The sequence below is a fragment of the Quercus robur genome, chromosome 10 (assembly GCF_932294415.1).
Source record: "Quercus robur chromosome 10, dhQueRobu3.1, whole genome shotgun sequence".
In the NCBI taxonomy this organism is placed as follows: domain Eukaryota; kingdom Viridiplantae; phylum Streptophyta; class Magnoliopsida; order Fagales; family Fagaceae; genus Quercus; species Quercus robur.
The window spans coordinates 18,068,021-18,082,647 of record NC_065543.1 but is presented as its reverse complement, the minus strand read 5'-3'; the positions used below and the strand labels follow the sequence as shown (position 1 = coordinate 18,082,647).

The 14,627-nt window shown below is 31.2% G+C and overlaps 1 long non-coding RNA gene across 1 annotated transcript; it reads right to left on the bottom strand.

The window, feature by feature from the left end:
• Window positions 1-3,136: 3,136 nt before the first annotated feature.
• LOC126703352 (uncharacterized) lies at window positions 3,137-11,685 on the bottom strand. The gene is made up of 4 exons (XR_007648023.1): window positions 11,443-11,685; window positions 11,212-11,271; window positions 4,790-4,867; window positions 3,137-3,624 (listed from the first exon to the last, which is right to left on the bottom strand). It is a non-coding gene; the product is annotated as an uncharacterized LOC126703352 (long non-coding RNA).
• Window positions 11,686-14,627: the final 2,942 nt, after the last annotated feature.

Here is a 14,627-nt window from a genome sequence, read left to right as displayed (position 1 = left end):
GCATTTTGGGAGAACTCATTGTTTAAATTTTTATTATTACTAAGATAGTTATGAATTAACCATTTACAGTTATTTTAAAATACCAAATATCTGAATGTTAGGTTCTTGGAATAGAATTTGATGGGAATGTGACTTATATTGTATCTTACGTTATAAGGGAACCATCAAACATTAGATTTTGATCCCTAAGAAACTTGAAAGCAAAAGTTATTAGTCCCTATGGACTCATGAGTCATGTCGTGTCAGTTTTTAATTTTGTCATGTAATTTAAGGGATTAGAAGCAAACACTTTAAACTTTAGGGATAAAAACTACGTTTTCTTAAAGCTTAGAGAAACAAGAGCTTTGAGTACTTCAAATTTGACAATAAACAGTTGCACACACTCTTTCGGGGATTTTTTAGAAAATAACAACAAAACCCAAACAATATCATTAGTTAGAAAACGTTTTAAACTATTTTGGTTTCTAGCAATTCGAGTTAAGGAGGGTCGATTTCTGGGTTTTTAGCTGAGATTGGCGGAGTGGCCACGTAGGCAGAAATCGAGTTTAACTCCGTCGGTTTCTAAGCCTGAAAAACGAGTTTAATGAACTTGGTTTCCAGGCTTGGAAACCGACAGCGTTGAACTCGATTTCCAGGCTTGAAAACCGAGTTCAATGAACTTGTTTTTCAGGCTTAGAAACCGACTCCTTTGAACTCGGTTTCTTTGTCTGCAGAACCACTAGTTCCTGACTGAAGAATCAGAAGGTGCAGGGAAAAATTGACAAAACCAGTCGTTCCAACACTCAATAAGAACAAGAAAAAATGAATTGCAATTGATCAGAAGACTCAAGAACAAGAAAAAAAATGAAATCAGAAGGTGCAGGGAAGAAAAAAAGAAATCAGATGCAGGGAAAAAATCAAATATACTCGCCTACGTTCAGTACTGCAGTAGCCTAACCGAGTCCAATGGACTCGGTTTCTATGACGGCGACGGCGACGAAGAGTGAGAGACCGGAGCTGAGACTGAGACGGAGCGAGATGGAGGGCCGACGGCGACGGAGAAGGTTAAGCGAACAACTTGAACTCCCAAAAGTGGAAACAGAGACCTTGATCGAACATATGAAGAAAGGAGAGAAGCTGGTTCGCAAGTGCTCGAAAATCCGGTGGTGGAACTACTGCTTCAAGAGTTGGACAAGGAGATCGACAAGTTCTGTCAGGTTGATTTGCACGTATATGGCACAAGGAATTCTTTGATGGCTTTGTTAAGTATGAATCGTGTGCTGCAGAAAGTGGATTCGGTCGTGGAGACACCAAGGGTGTCGTGCGCGGTTCCTGGACTCCGGGATTTAACAGTTGGGTTGGAAATGCCAATAATGGAGTTGAAGAGAGGGAGTGCGACGGAACGGCGACGGAGCCGGATCACAGAGCGGAGCTGAGACCGAGATGGAATGGACGCACTGTGAGTGTGGGAGGGAATGAGAGAGTTTTGTTGAGTTCTACGTGTGGCAAAAGAAAATAGAAACCAAGTCCAGGACTTGATTTCTGTGTAGAAAAACCGAGTCTATTAGACTCGGTTTTTATACATATAAACCGAGTCTAATAGACTCGTTTTTTATACACAGAAATCGAGTCCGTTGGACTCGATTTCTATGTGTAAAAACCAAGTGTATTGGACTCGGTTTGTATGCATAGAAATCGAGTTTATTTAACTCGATTTCTGTGCGCCATTTCCCTGCATCATCTGCTGCAAAAAAGGAAAATCGAGTATATTAAACTCGATTTTACAACCCACAAATCGACTCCACCAAACTCGAGTTGTTATAAACCAAAATAGTTTGAAACGTTTGCTAACTAATGATATTGTTTAGATTTTATAGTTATTCTCTAAAAAAATCCCACTCTTTCGCATCATGTGTAGAATGTGAATAGTGGTGTCCATATTTTATGGATGGTGTGAAAAAAGTGTTTGGGTGTGAAGTAATAACTAAACAGAGAACAATATTGTATCTAAGCAAAAGAATTATGAACACTAGTTTGGTTACATAAGCTATGCACGTGTTTATAGGTTCTTTTTTTTAATCAATTTTTTTCATTCTTTCCAATAGGAGGATGTAGAAACCTTTAGAAAAGTAAAGGAGAAAACTATAGTAAAACTTAGAAAAAGCAACTGAATATTAACAATCACAATTTAAAAGAAAATCGAAGTACAAAGTAGCAAATTAACAATGTGCCAGACAACCTAAAAAACAATGTTGTACAAGTATAACATGTCCAATTTCCTCAAACTTACATGTTCTGTGCTCTCTATTCATCCTCCTCTAGGAAAAAAATAAAAAGTACAATTTTCAATAACAAACTAATCAGCTTTAGATTCTATGCACTTCCGCCTTCTACATTCTTTATCAATTCAATCGGCTCTAGAGCTGTGCAAAATTAACAAAAGCCCAATTTGATTATATCTTTCAACAGCAAAAGAACTAGTAACTCCACCAATGACTCAAATGGGAATACACTGGCATACCATTAGGTTGATATAGCCCCAAAATTCCTCTTAGATGTGGGTACAGGCTTCATATTTTCATTAAACAATGCAAAAATATACTCATCCACATCCGAATTCAGCCTCAATGGTGTCATTTTGTTTTGAGCAACCATGTTTATCAAATTGTCATTATACTAAGCTCTATTATCAAGTATAGAACCAACTTCATCAACGTCTCTCTTAGATGGCCAACCAGTCTTGGACACACAAATAGAGACCCAACTTCATCAACGGCATATGTTTTCTCTCCATGTCACCCTATAAACTAATTACATTATTGCTCTAGAGTCCAAGCTCAGTGCGACCTTCAGTGGTGTGTGAGAAGACTTACTATCCAAATTAAAAAAAAAAAAAAAAAAATTCCTTCTAGTTTGCTGAATGCTTTTATTGTTTTATCTACCAATAAAAATCTATAACTATCAGGCTCACAAACCACAGCTTCAAAAGTCATAAAGAAATGACCACGGCTCCCAATTACTTAATTTGGAAATGTCCAAATTATTAATAGAGAAAACCAGGCTTCATACATAAAAAAAAAATTATAATTGTAACTCAATTCTGTAAATCAGATCAACACCTCTATTGTAAGTAAGGAAACTATTCAGAATCCATAGCAACTAGTAATATATGCAAAAGATATATTTCACAGATAAGGTAGATGAGACAAAATCAACAAAAAGACTACTCTTCTGCACCTTCTATCTCCATACCGACGATCCCTCTCCCTCTTTCTCCGTTCACCATCCTCTCTTGCTCTATTAGCTTCTTATACAATCATTCAATTACATGGTCAATAACTGAACATTCAAAAGAGCATTGCTCAGTGAAACTACATCGAGACAAAAGCATTTAAGCATTGTTTTTAATAACCCCTCTACCCTAGCCCTTCTCTCTCTCTGCTTCCTCTAAGGCTTCTTTTTCAATCTGAAATTTCAAGCATAATAAAAATGATGCAGGTTAAGCATTTTCTTTGAGGTAAGAGACGACAAAACTCTCAAGCAATAGCTCATCTCCCTATTCGCAGATAACTCTTCTACTACTTGTTTTGCATACTCTGGATCATCACAAATCAAAATGTAGTCATAAACTGAACCAGCTTCTACCTGCAAAAAAATTGATCAGGCTCCACCCATCAACAAAAGTTTGATATTCATTAAGGCTGATCAAATTATATAAAAGAGATCAAAGTGGCCTAGTCTTGGACATACGATAGAGCCCTAGTAATTCTGAACTTTATGATAAGCTAGCATAAACAAATTTTTTACAGCAAAAAGTTCAAAAATTCATTAAAACCAACCAGGTAGGTTTCCCTTGGAATACCCAAGTACAAAGATTCTAAACAAGGGATGAAGGGCTTAACCCATAATCATCGCTAGATTGTAACCCGTGCTTACGCAAGGAAAGATTCAATAATATTGAATTGCTTGTTATTGATGCTTAAAATATTAAGTTCCAGGAAATAATTCTTCCTAAAACTCATAAAATTCAGAGTTCTAGATTAAAAACAACAAAATTTTCTGTTCATCAGCAACTATTGTATTGATAAATGGCAAACATTACAGAATTAATTAGATTACAATTTTTTTTCTTCTTCCTCTTTCAAAAGAGTCCAGAAATTTACAAAATCAGAACAAAGTACATAATAAATGCATCATCTCTATCTCAAACACAATCATTTTTCAATTCATTAACATTATATGTCTCTCAAGTACATATGTTCAGATTTTTTTCATGAAAAATAGGTGTAAAAAACTTTTCTTGTTTATATTTAAAATTTTCAAGCATAAGAAATTCCTAAGGAAATAAGATTCTCATGTTTATATTCATAATTCATTACCCATTGACCTAAGGCATAGACTGCACCATCGCACTCCACCCACTTGAAGGATATTATGTAATTTTCACTACTGTTGTGATAAACGATGGCGGAACGGACTTCTTTAATACACAATTCCTAATCTATACTTGAAAATATTATCTGCAAAATAAGAAAATATTATCTAAAAATTATTCATTTAAAAAGAAGTAAAAGGAAATCAATTACAACTATAATTTTAAACCTTCTTCATAACTATCCTAAAATTTATACGTGCAAACACTTTGCAATTCAGATTAACAAAACCTGCAGTTCTCTTCATCAACATGGGATAGAAAACAGCAATGTTGTTCACCTAGTTGATTATGAAGGATGCGATAGATTGTTCTTTCCTAATTAATAAAAATGCATATTAACTGGAGTCCAGGAGAACAAGAAATCTTGGTGCCTACCTGCCATGCTTCAACTCCCACATATTTTATTGGCTTTTAGCACTTAAAGTTCAGGATCATCCGCAAACTCTGCAGGAACTGCAGGAATTTAAAAAATTAAATCAATGTTCCTAATTTAGAATTGAAAGCTAAAAAATGGCTGATCTGTGATATACCTCTAACGATTTATAAGATACATAAAAATCCTAAGAAAATAATAGTTTGGACCTCAGCTTGTACAGATTGTATAATAAAGCCACAACAAAAATGTAACATTTCAATCATATGTTTAATATTCAATTATAGAAAAATAAAAAATTAAAATAACATTATTGCAGCAGAAGATGCTATTACTTTAAAGTTTGTTTCTTCTCTCCAAACGTTGCTTCACAATTAGAAACACGCTTCTAGGGTGTAGTGCTCAATAATGGATTGTACTTCTAATATTGCTTACTTTCTCCAGTTTGGTTTACCTTCTTATTCTTTTGTGGACCACTTTCCAACTTAAAGATTTTTTTTTTTTTGCAAGCTTTTGTATAGACACAAAGTTACAAGGCTCTCTCTCTCGCTAATAAGACCATGGGTTATACTTCAAGAAGAGTTATTGAATTAATTTGAAAAGTCAGAATTGCTTAACTTCTCTTCTGTTGCATTTAATTTTTAATGAACTTCTTTCTAATTTATTACTGCCTAATTACTATTAAAAAAAAAAAAAACAGTATAAAAAAATATGACACATATTTGATTAAGTAAGTTTTGCTGTCTATATTCATTCATTTAATTTTATTATATTCTTTTGTAGAAAAAATGTAGTAGATGGTAACATGTAAATATCTAATTATCATTGATCTTACACACAATCATTCTGTGAAAAGAAAGTCATTAAACTTACTTTTTGTCCATTACAACTGTAAAGTAGAAAAAAAAAATGGAAGATGCAAGAGTAGCACAACAAACAAGGCAGATGATAATGTATGAGAAGCGTGCGAAGAATAAAAAAAGATATGATGGACTAAGAAATAAAGAAAGTGTTACTTTTGATGTTGATATTGTAGAAATCTAGGATTTAGCCAATGCGGATAGTTGTGAAGAAATTCCAAGTAAATGATTGAACTGAATTTATTTAGTGAATAAAAAAACGTGATTTGCATTTTTTTTTTCACACATTTAATTTTGTTAGCGTATATTTAAATTCATATAAAGGGAAATCTATTGAACCTTGGAATTTTGGTACACCTTCTTATGTATACGAATATTGTGGGGCAATATTATGGTATGAAGAAAGAACAATAAAATCTAAGAAGCCTAGAAATCCTAAATTCTCTTTGTGTTGTATGGAGGGTAAGGTGAAGTTTCCTTTGCTCAAGAAAACCCCTCATCCTCTTAATAAGTTGTTAGATCCTAGTTGTGGTCAAATATTAAACAATTTTTATGACACAAATAAGAAGTTATAATGCATTGTTTGGAATGATATTTACGGGTGGTAAGGTGGACAATAGTGATAATGACTAAAGAAGCCCTTACATTTTAAGACTCTATGGTCAAAATCACCATAAAATTGGAACTCTTCTCCCTGCTAATGGTCAGAATCCTCAATATGCACAACTATATTTTTACGACATTGAAAATGAAGTTAAATATAGAATGGATGTATTCCATGATAGTCAAACTGATAGTAGCATTGACCCTTTTATTGTTGTTGCATGGTCCGAATGTGAGATGAGTCAGATAGATTAGAGAAAATATTTTGCATGGCTGGTGATTGTTTTAGAGAATGTGATATCCACCATTTACGATTACGACTTATTAGCTCCTGAACCATTGATGCAAAGAGAATCTAATATTCCTGCATGTTCTCAAATTGCCGCAATTATTGTTGGTAATATTGGAGTTAAGAATGCAAATCGTGATGTAGTTGTTGAGTTAAAAGATGGCCCATTACAAAGGATCAATGAGTTACATCCATCATATATGGCATTGCAATATCCTTTTCTAAATCCATATGGTGAGGATGGCTTCAAACTTGGTATTTTGTATAGAAATATAGATGTAAGCGGCCCTACCACGGATGATTTTGTTACAATGAGAGAATATTATGCATACTGGTTGCAAGAACGTGAAGATAGGGAGATTTTCTGATATATTATGGTAGATTATCGCTACAAATTTTTTGTAGAAGCTTATGCATGTATAGAAGCAATTCAGCTTATGTGGGTGAAGAGTAACCAAGATAGATTTATGATTGAATTGTATAGTGGATTAAAGGATGCAGTTATGAGAGTATATACTACCCCTACATCTTCAGAGAGAAGAGTTGTTTTACATTCAAGCTTCACGGGCAGTTCAAGATTTAAGATAGAGAATTATCCGGATGCAATGGCATTTTGTAGATTAGTAGGTTATCCAGATTTATTTATTTTATATTTACATGCAACTTGAAATGTCCTGAGATTGAACTTTTTCTATATAGAACGCTAGGTTAGAAAGCTGAAGATCAACCAGATGTAATTGCAAGGGTGTTCAAGATAAAGTTTGATAGACTATTTTCTGATTTAAAGCATGGTTGACACTTTAAACCAGGAAATAGTTTATCAAACTTTATCTTGATTACCCTTGCCACACATCTAGTCGATCTTCAACTTTCTGACCTGGCATTCTAGATAGAAAAAGTTCAATCTCAGGACATTTCAAGTTGCATGTAAATATAAAATAAATAAATCTTGATATCCTGCTCATCTACAAATGTCATTGTATCCTTATAATTCTCTAGCATAAATCTTGAACTTCCCGTGAAGCTTGAATGTAAAACAACTCTTCTCTCTGAAGATGTAGGGGCAGTATATCCTCTCATAACTGCATCCTTGAATCCACTATACAATTCGATCATAAATCTATCTTAGTTACTCTTCACCCACATAAGCTAAATTGCTTCTATACATGCATAAGCTTATACAAAAAAATTGTAGTGATAGTCTCCATCATATATCAGAAAATCTCCCTTATCTTCACGTTCTTGCAACCGATATGCATAATATTCTCTCATTATAACAAAATCATCCGTGGTAAGGCCAATTACATCTATATTTCTATACAAAATACCAAGTCTAAAGCCATCCTCACCATATGGATTTAGAAAAGGATATTGCAATGCCATATATGATGGATGTAACTCATTGATCCTTTGTAATGCACCATCTTTTAACTCAACAATTACATCACGATTTGCATTCTTAACTCCAATATTACCAACAATAATTGCAGCAATTTGAGAACACGTAGGAATATTAGATTCTCTTTGCATCAATGGTTCAGGAGCTAATAAGTCGTAATCATAAATGGTGGATATCGCATTCTCTAAAACGATCACCAACTATGCGAAATATTTTCTCTGATCTGTCTTACTCATCTAACATTCGGACCAATGCAACAACAATAAAAGGGTCAATGCTACTATCAGTGTGACTATCATGGAATACATCCATTCTATATTTAACTTCATTTTCAATGTCGTAAAAATATAGTTGTGCATATTGAGGATTCTGACCATCAGCAGGGAGAAGAGTTCCAATTTTATGGTGATTTTGACCATAGAGTCTAAAAATGTAAGGGATTCTTCAATCATTAACACTATTGTCGACCTTACCGCCCATAAATATCATTGCAAACAATGCATTATAACTTCTTATTTGTATCCTAAAAATTGTTTAATCGTTGACCACCACCAAGATCTAACAACTCATTAAGAGGATGAGGGGTCTTCTTGAGCAAAGGAAACTTCACCTTACCCTCCATACAACACAAAGAGAATTTAGGATTCCTAGGCTTCTTAGATTTTATTTTTCTTTCTTCATACTATAATATTGCCCCACAATATTCGCATACATAAGAAGGTGTACCAAAATTCCAAGGTTCGATAGATTTCCCTATATATGAATTTAAATATACGTTAACAAAATTAAATGTGTGAAAAAAAGATGCAAATCAAGTTTTTTTATTCGCTAAATAAATTCAGTTCAATCATTTACTTGGAATTTCTTCACAACTATCCGCATCAGCTAAATCCTGGATTTCTACAATATCAACATCAAAAGTAACACTTTCTTTATTTCTATGTCCATCATGTCTTCTTTTTTCTTCGCACGTTTCTCATACATTATCACCCATCTTGTTTGTTGTGCTGCTCTTGCATCTTCCATTTTTTTTTTCTACTTTACAGTTGTAATGGACAAAAAGTAAGTTTAATGACTTTCTTTTCACAGAATGATTGTGTGTAAGATCAATGATAATTAGATATTTACATGTTATCATCTACTACATTTTTTCTACTAAAGAATATAATTAAATTAAATGAATGAATATAGACAGCAAAACTTACATAATCAAATGTGTCATTTTTTATACTTTTTTTTTTTGTTTAGTAATTAGGCAGTAATAAATTAGAAAGAAGTTCATTAAAAATTAAATGAAACAAAAGAGAAGTTAAGCAATTCTAACCTTTCAAAATAATTCAATAACTCTTCTTGAAGTATAACCAATGGTCTTATTAACGAGCACCCTATAACTCTATGTCTATACAAAATCCTGCAAAAATAATCAAAATTTTGAAAAAAAAAAAAAAAATTGTAAGTTGAAAGGTCGGCCACAAAAGAATAGGAAGGTGAACTGAAATGGAGAAAGTAAGTAGTAAAGCAATTTCTCTGCAATACATCATGTTTATTTACACATAATTTAGTAATTTGTGATAGTGCTATAACATTTTAATAAAATTGATGGTATTTTTCTTCATATAAATATCCATAATAGTATTTTTTTTATACAAGATAGAAATTTTATTCTAACCTAATATAAGTGTATAAATATTTGAAACTCCTTCTTGGAGACTTAAATCTCAGCCATTGCCCCCCACACCCCACAAGCACTTATACTTGTGGAGTGACCATTGCACCAAGGGAATGTGGTAGTAATATTCATAATAGTAATAACTATGACAGAGAATGAATTTACCTTTTTAAAAAAGATTTTAAAATTTTTGTTGTGGTCTTAGATGAGTGAGTCATATTAAGAATGTTGATGAAGATATATAAATTAATGAAAGGAATTCATTTCTTAATTTTCCTCAAGAAACATATTGAGTACAACATAAAGTTAGTGATATTAGAAGTATAATCCATTATTAAGCACTACACCCTAAATGCTTGTTTTTAATTGTGAAGCACTATTTGGAGAGAAGAAACAAATCGTAAAGTAATAGCATCCTCTACTGCAATAACATTATTTTAAGTTTTCTTTTTCCATCATTGAATATTAAACATATAAAAAGGACACGGTGCTACATTTGACAAAAGTGTCAAATGCCGAAAGGGTTTTCCACCAACAGAAAGAATGCCATTGATACCAATTATACAAAGGCATGTATCAATTATACAGAGGAATCAAGGGAAACAGTTACAACTAATAACAATTTTTTTTTTTAAATCCATATACTCATATTTGAATTTCTCTTATAGGAGATTGGTTTTTTTATTATTATCATTTTTAAATGTTATCCTTTATTGAAAGTACAGTTAAGCAACCAAAGAAATTGTGGGAACTGGGAAGGACCATTTTTAGAAGATGATTTTTCAAATTTTCTTCTATTTGAAATGACTATCTTATAGCTCTTTTGATTATTGTAACAAAAAAAAAAGACTATACCATCTACCAAGAGTTTAAAGTAAAGAAGTATATGTGCTTACTTTAGGCAACATTCATGTTCTTTTACTTATCTAATCAAAAATTTCAAATTCATGTATATACACCACTGAACTTTAAGTAACTAACAATAAGTCTAGTAGTATGTATCCAAATCTGGCAAATCTTGTTTCAAAGCTAGCAAAAAACAGAGAAATCCACAAATACCGAAAACTGGAATGAAAGACAACACAAACCAAGATTTAAAAAACGGGTACAGGGAAACACACAATCAGTAAAAATAGAAATGCTATAAACCACAAACCAATTTTTTGAATCTGGTTTGAACTTCAAATGAGTAATTACAGAAGCATCAGAATGTAACATTTCGATTTTCTTTTTTTTCTATGTCTTTAGTACCAACTTTCATGACTCTTCTAAATTTTTTTGGATTGTGTTATTCAATTCCACTAGCTTTAAAAAACACAACTGTTGGGTCTCAACAACATACCAATGGACCACAAATATTCACTCAGGAATTTGAAAGTAACTCAAAAACATCAAACAAACATATAGTAAAAGACAAATAGTAACAATGAATGCAAATATTAATTACGTTACAATTCAAAATTTACTTTTTCTTATTTAAACATGATAAATCACAATCCAAATTGAGTCATGTGAGTTCAAATGTAAAGAGAACACTTCAATATTTGCATTCATTAAGGATCTTAATTCTAGCAAGAACCAAAGAAATTAAAATCTAACTGTACCTTTTAATTCTCTTATTGCAGAAGTCCCAATGGCTTTATCTGGCACAGGGAAACGGTATTCTGCAATTGGAGGGAAAAACTGAAGAAAAAGAAAAAAACAATTCAGAAATTAATTTCAGGGCAAACAAAGAGAAAAAAAAATCAGCCAAACAGAACAAAATTCTAACCGGAAAACAATAATCGACAAACAAAACCCAAGAAAGTGAAAAAATAAATGGGAAATTAGCGTACCTTTAATCTTGATTCATTAATTATTTTGGCAGAAGACCCGATGACTGGCACAGAAATACTGTACACTACGAATGGAGAAAAAGATGGAAGAGAAAGGAAATAGTAAGAAACAGACATTAATGAGGAAGATAAATTTAAACAACAGTGAATGGAAAAGAACAGAAATTAAGAATGGAAAGCCTTTGTTGTTGCAGTTGTAAGAAGCGGGAGAAGAAGTAGAGACTCAAAAAGAGATGCGACGTTACCTTGTTATGACCGTTTGGATGCGGCGTTAGTAGCGTTTCATTATTATTATATTTTTTAATGGGATTAGTAATTTACAATCTCCTTTTGCAAGTTTTTATATTTTAATAGTCACATTATTAATACTATAAGCTGTATTTCTTTAAAATTTTAGTTCAATAAAAAATTTCTTGGAATTTTTTTTATTTGAAAGGGTCTAATAAATTGTTAAGAGGGCCAAAATTTAATTTTATTGAACCTAAAAATATTTAGGATGGTCACAATTTTTTTAAGAGTAGACAAATCATAACATTTTAAAAATATTTTATCTCTATATATTAAGAAGATTCAGTTATGGTTTCAAAAAATTTCAAAAATAACCGTAATCTAATTAGATAATTCTTATTCTTAAAAAATAAAAAAATAGGGTTAAAATTGTAATTCAGCAAAATTTATAAAAAAAAATTTAAAAAAAAAAACTATCTGATAAAATTTTTTCCTAAAATATTTGAATATATCTCATGCACATTTCAAACATTTTTTCCTAAAAATTAGCACACACTAAACCCAGCATTTTGCTAAAAAAAAAAAAAAAAAAAACCCTCACTACACATGCGGAGCGCGTGTAATGAGACTAGTATATAATAATTTTTGGACAAAATTTAGTTACAAAATTGATTATAACCTTAGGCTACAAACTCACTCAATATTTTTTTATTGAAGGTGAATTTTGACAAATCCACTATTGAATTACATCTTCTTCTTATATCCTCCATGTTTGCAAAATTTCAAGAAAATTAAAGATCAATAACTATGTCATCAATAAATTTTTAAATTGGAAGTTTTTGTATTTAAAATTATGTATAAAATATAAGATTATAGATTATATAGTAAATAATATCTGATTGACACAAAAATTGACATGTATATTAAGAGTGTAAAGAACATGTAATTCAACGGTTAGATTTTTAAAATATGTAGTAATATTTATTTTATTGAGTGAGTTTGTAGTCTATGGCTACAACAAATTTTGTAGCTAAATTTTGTCTTATTTCAGGATAAAGTGGTCATGTGACCACCCTGCCTTCAACATAGAACTGCCCCTGCCAAGCACCTTGGTAAAGAAAAAAAAAAATGAGTCTGTTGCCATTTGTGATGTTGATAAAAAAAAATAATAATAATAATTTTAAAAGAAAAAAGATTTTTATAAACCTCTTTAATTACTTGCTCTAATAGAATCTCACACTACCTATTTTTTAAATGATAAAAAAAAAATAGATAATTCGATGTACAAACTTTCATCACCCTCAAAAAAAAAAAAAAAAAAAAAAAAAACATAACTTTCATAAATACGGTTTTTTTAATTATTATATTCAATCTCTTTTTATTTCTTTTTTCTCATTTCATTTTCAAGTACATGTTTAGGATTAAAAAAAAAAAGAATAAAACATTTTTATCCTTAAAAAACATTTCTTATATGATAAAGTTTGGCTCCAAATTAGTTTGGAGTCATCTTTTCTAATCGATAACGTGACAAATTATAAGTCTATCCATGTGTATTATTTAACAAATCACATGACTTATTTAAAAAGTCATGTGAATGAAACTAGACATGGATAATCTCTTTAATTGCCACATGATAGGTTTGAGGATGATTGGTTTGAGCAAGATAGATTCAAACAGGTTAGTAGCCAATTTTTTTCCTTTTTTTAAATGCTCATGAGTGGTTGTGCATATATATAGTTTTATATATATATATATATATAATAAAGAGTGCATAAATATTAATAAAAATCTAATGTAAACAAAATAATTTCCTAAAAAAAGAGTAAGCAAAATAATAATACATGTCTATTATACTATGCAATAACTATAATAAAAATAAATAAACAAAGGTATTAGTCCCAAAATTTTCGAATCAACTATGGATCCTCAACAGATTAATTATGGTCAGCCATATATATTATTTTCCTCCAAACACTAAGCCATTGACAAATAGGGCATACTTTGTGCCCAAAGTCATATATACTATTTTATCTAAAGTCATGCTTTCTGTTATTCCCTTAATTGACATGTCCTTTTTTGTTACATCTACTAATGTGATTTTTTTTTTTTTTTTTTTTTTTTTTGCCTTCTTCTACCATTTTTCGTTCCCTCAACTTATATCAACTCATTTTTTTCTTATTAGTTCATTAGTTGCTCTCCTTTAAACATGATCAAACCATCTTAAGCAACTCTCTCTCATATTTTCATCAATAGGGGTTACCTCTATCTTTAGGCAAATTTCCTTATTTTAAATCCGATCTTTCCAATAATCTGTATTAGATTAATTCACAAAAGGGTAACTAAATTTTACATTGGCCATCAACTTACTGCAACCCTCCTTTTTTTTCTAGACTGGAGTCCGACTGTAAACAAAATATATGACGCTAAGTATAGACATTGGTTGATAATAAAGAATATCATATTTTGATATTTTGTTTTATATAAATATATATATATATATATATTTTTTTTTTGCAAAAAAGGATTTCTTGTAACCGATGACCTGTCCAAGTATGACATTTCACCTGTTGACTAGATACGAATGATTTTGTATGTTTCATTGGATGGTTTCATTCGATTCATCATACAGTAACATGTAAGAAAGTTTCTCCCAAGATCATATTGAGTGACCAATTGATCTTCATCCTAAACTTGATCCAACTTGAACCCTTGGTCTTTCATATATGTAACATTAGGAAAATTTTCAATAAATTATTGGTCCCTTATTTAGTTTTGGGATGTCCCAAATGTAGTCCTCTTTGAAAAATCAATTAATAAATTTTACGTTAAAATATAAATTATACATTCTAAATTTGACTGAAATTTATTCCAACTTTTTAACTTTTCGTTCATTTAATTGAGTTCTCTAAGTTTCAAATTTATTCAATTTAAGCTTTTCATCCAATTCCAATTCTATT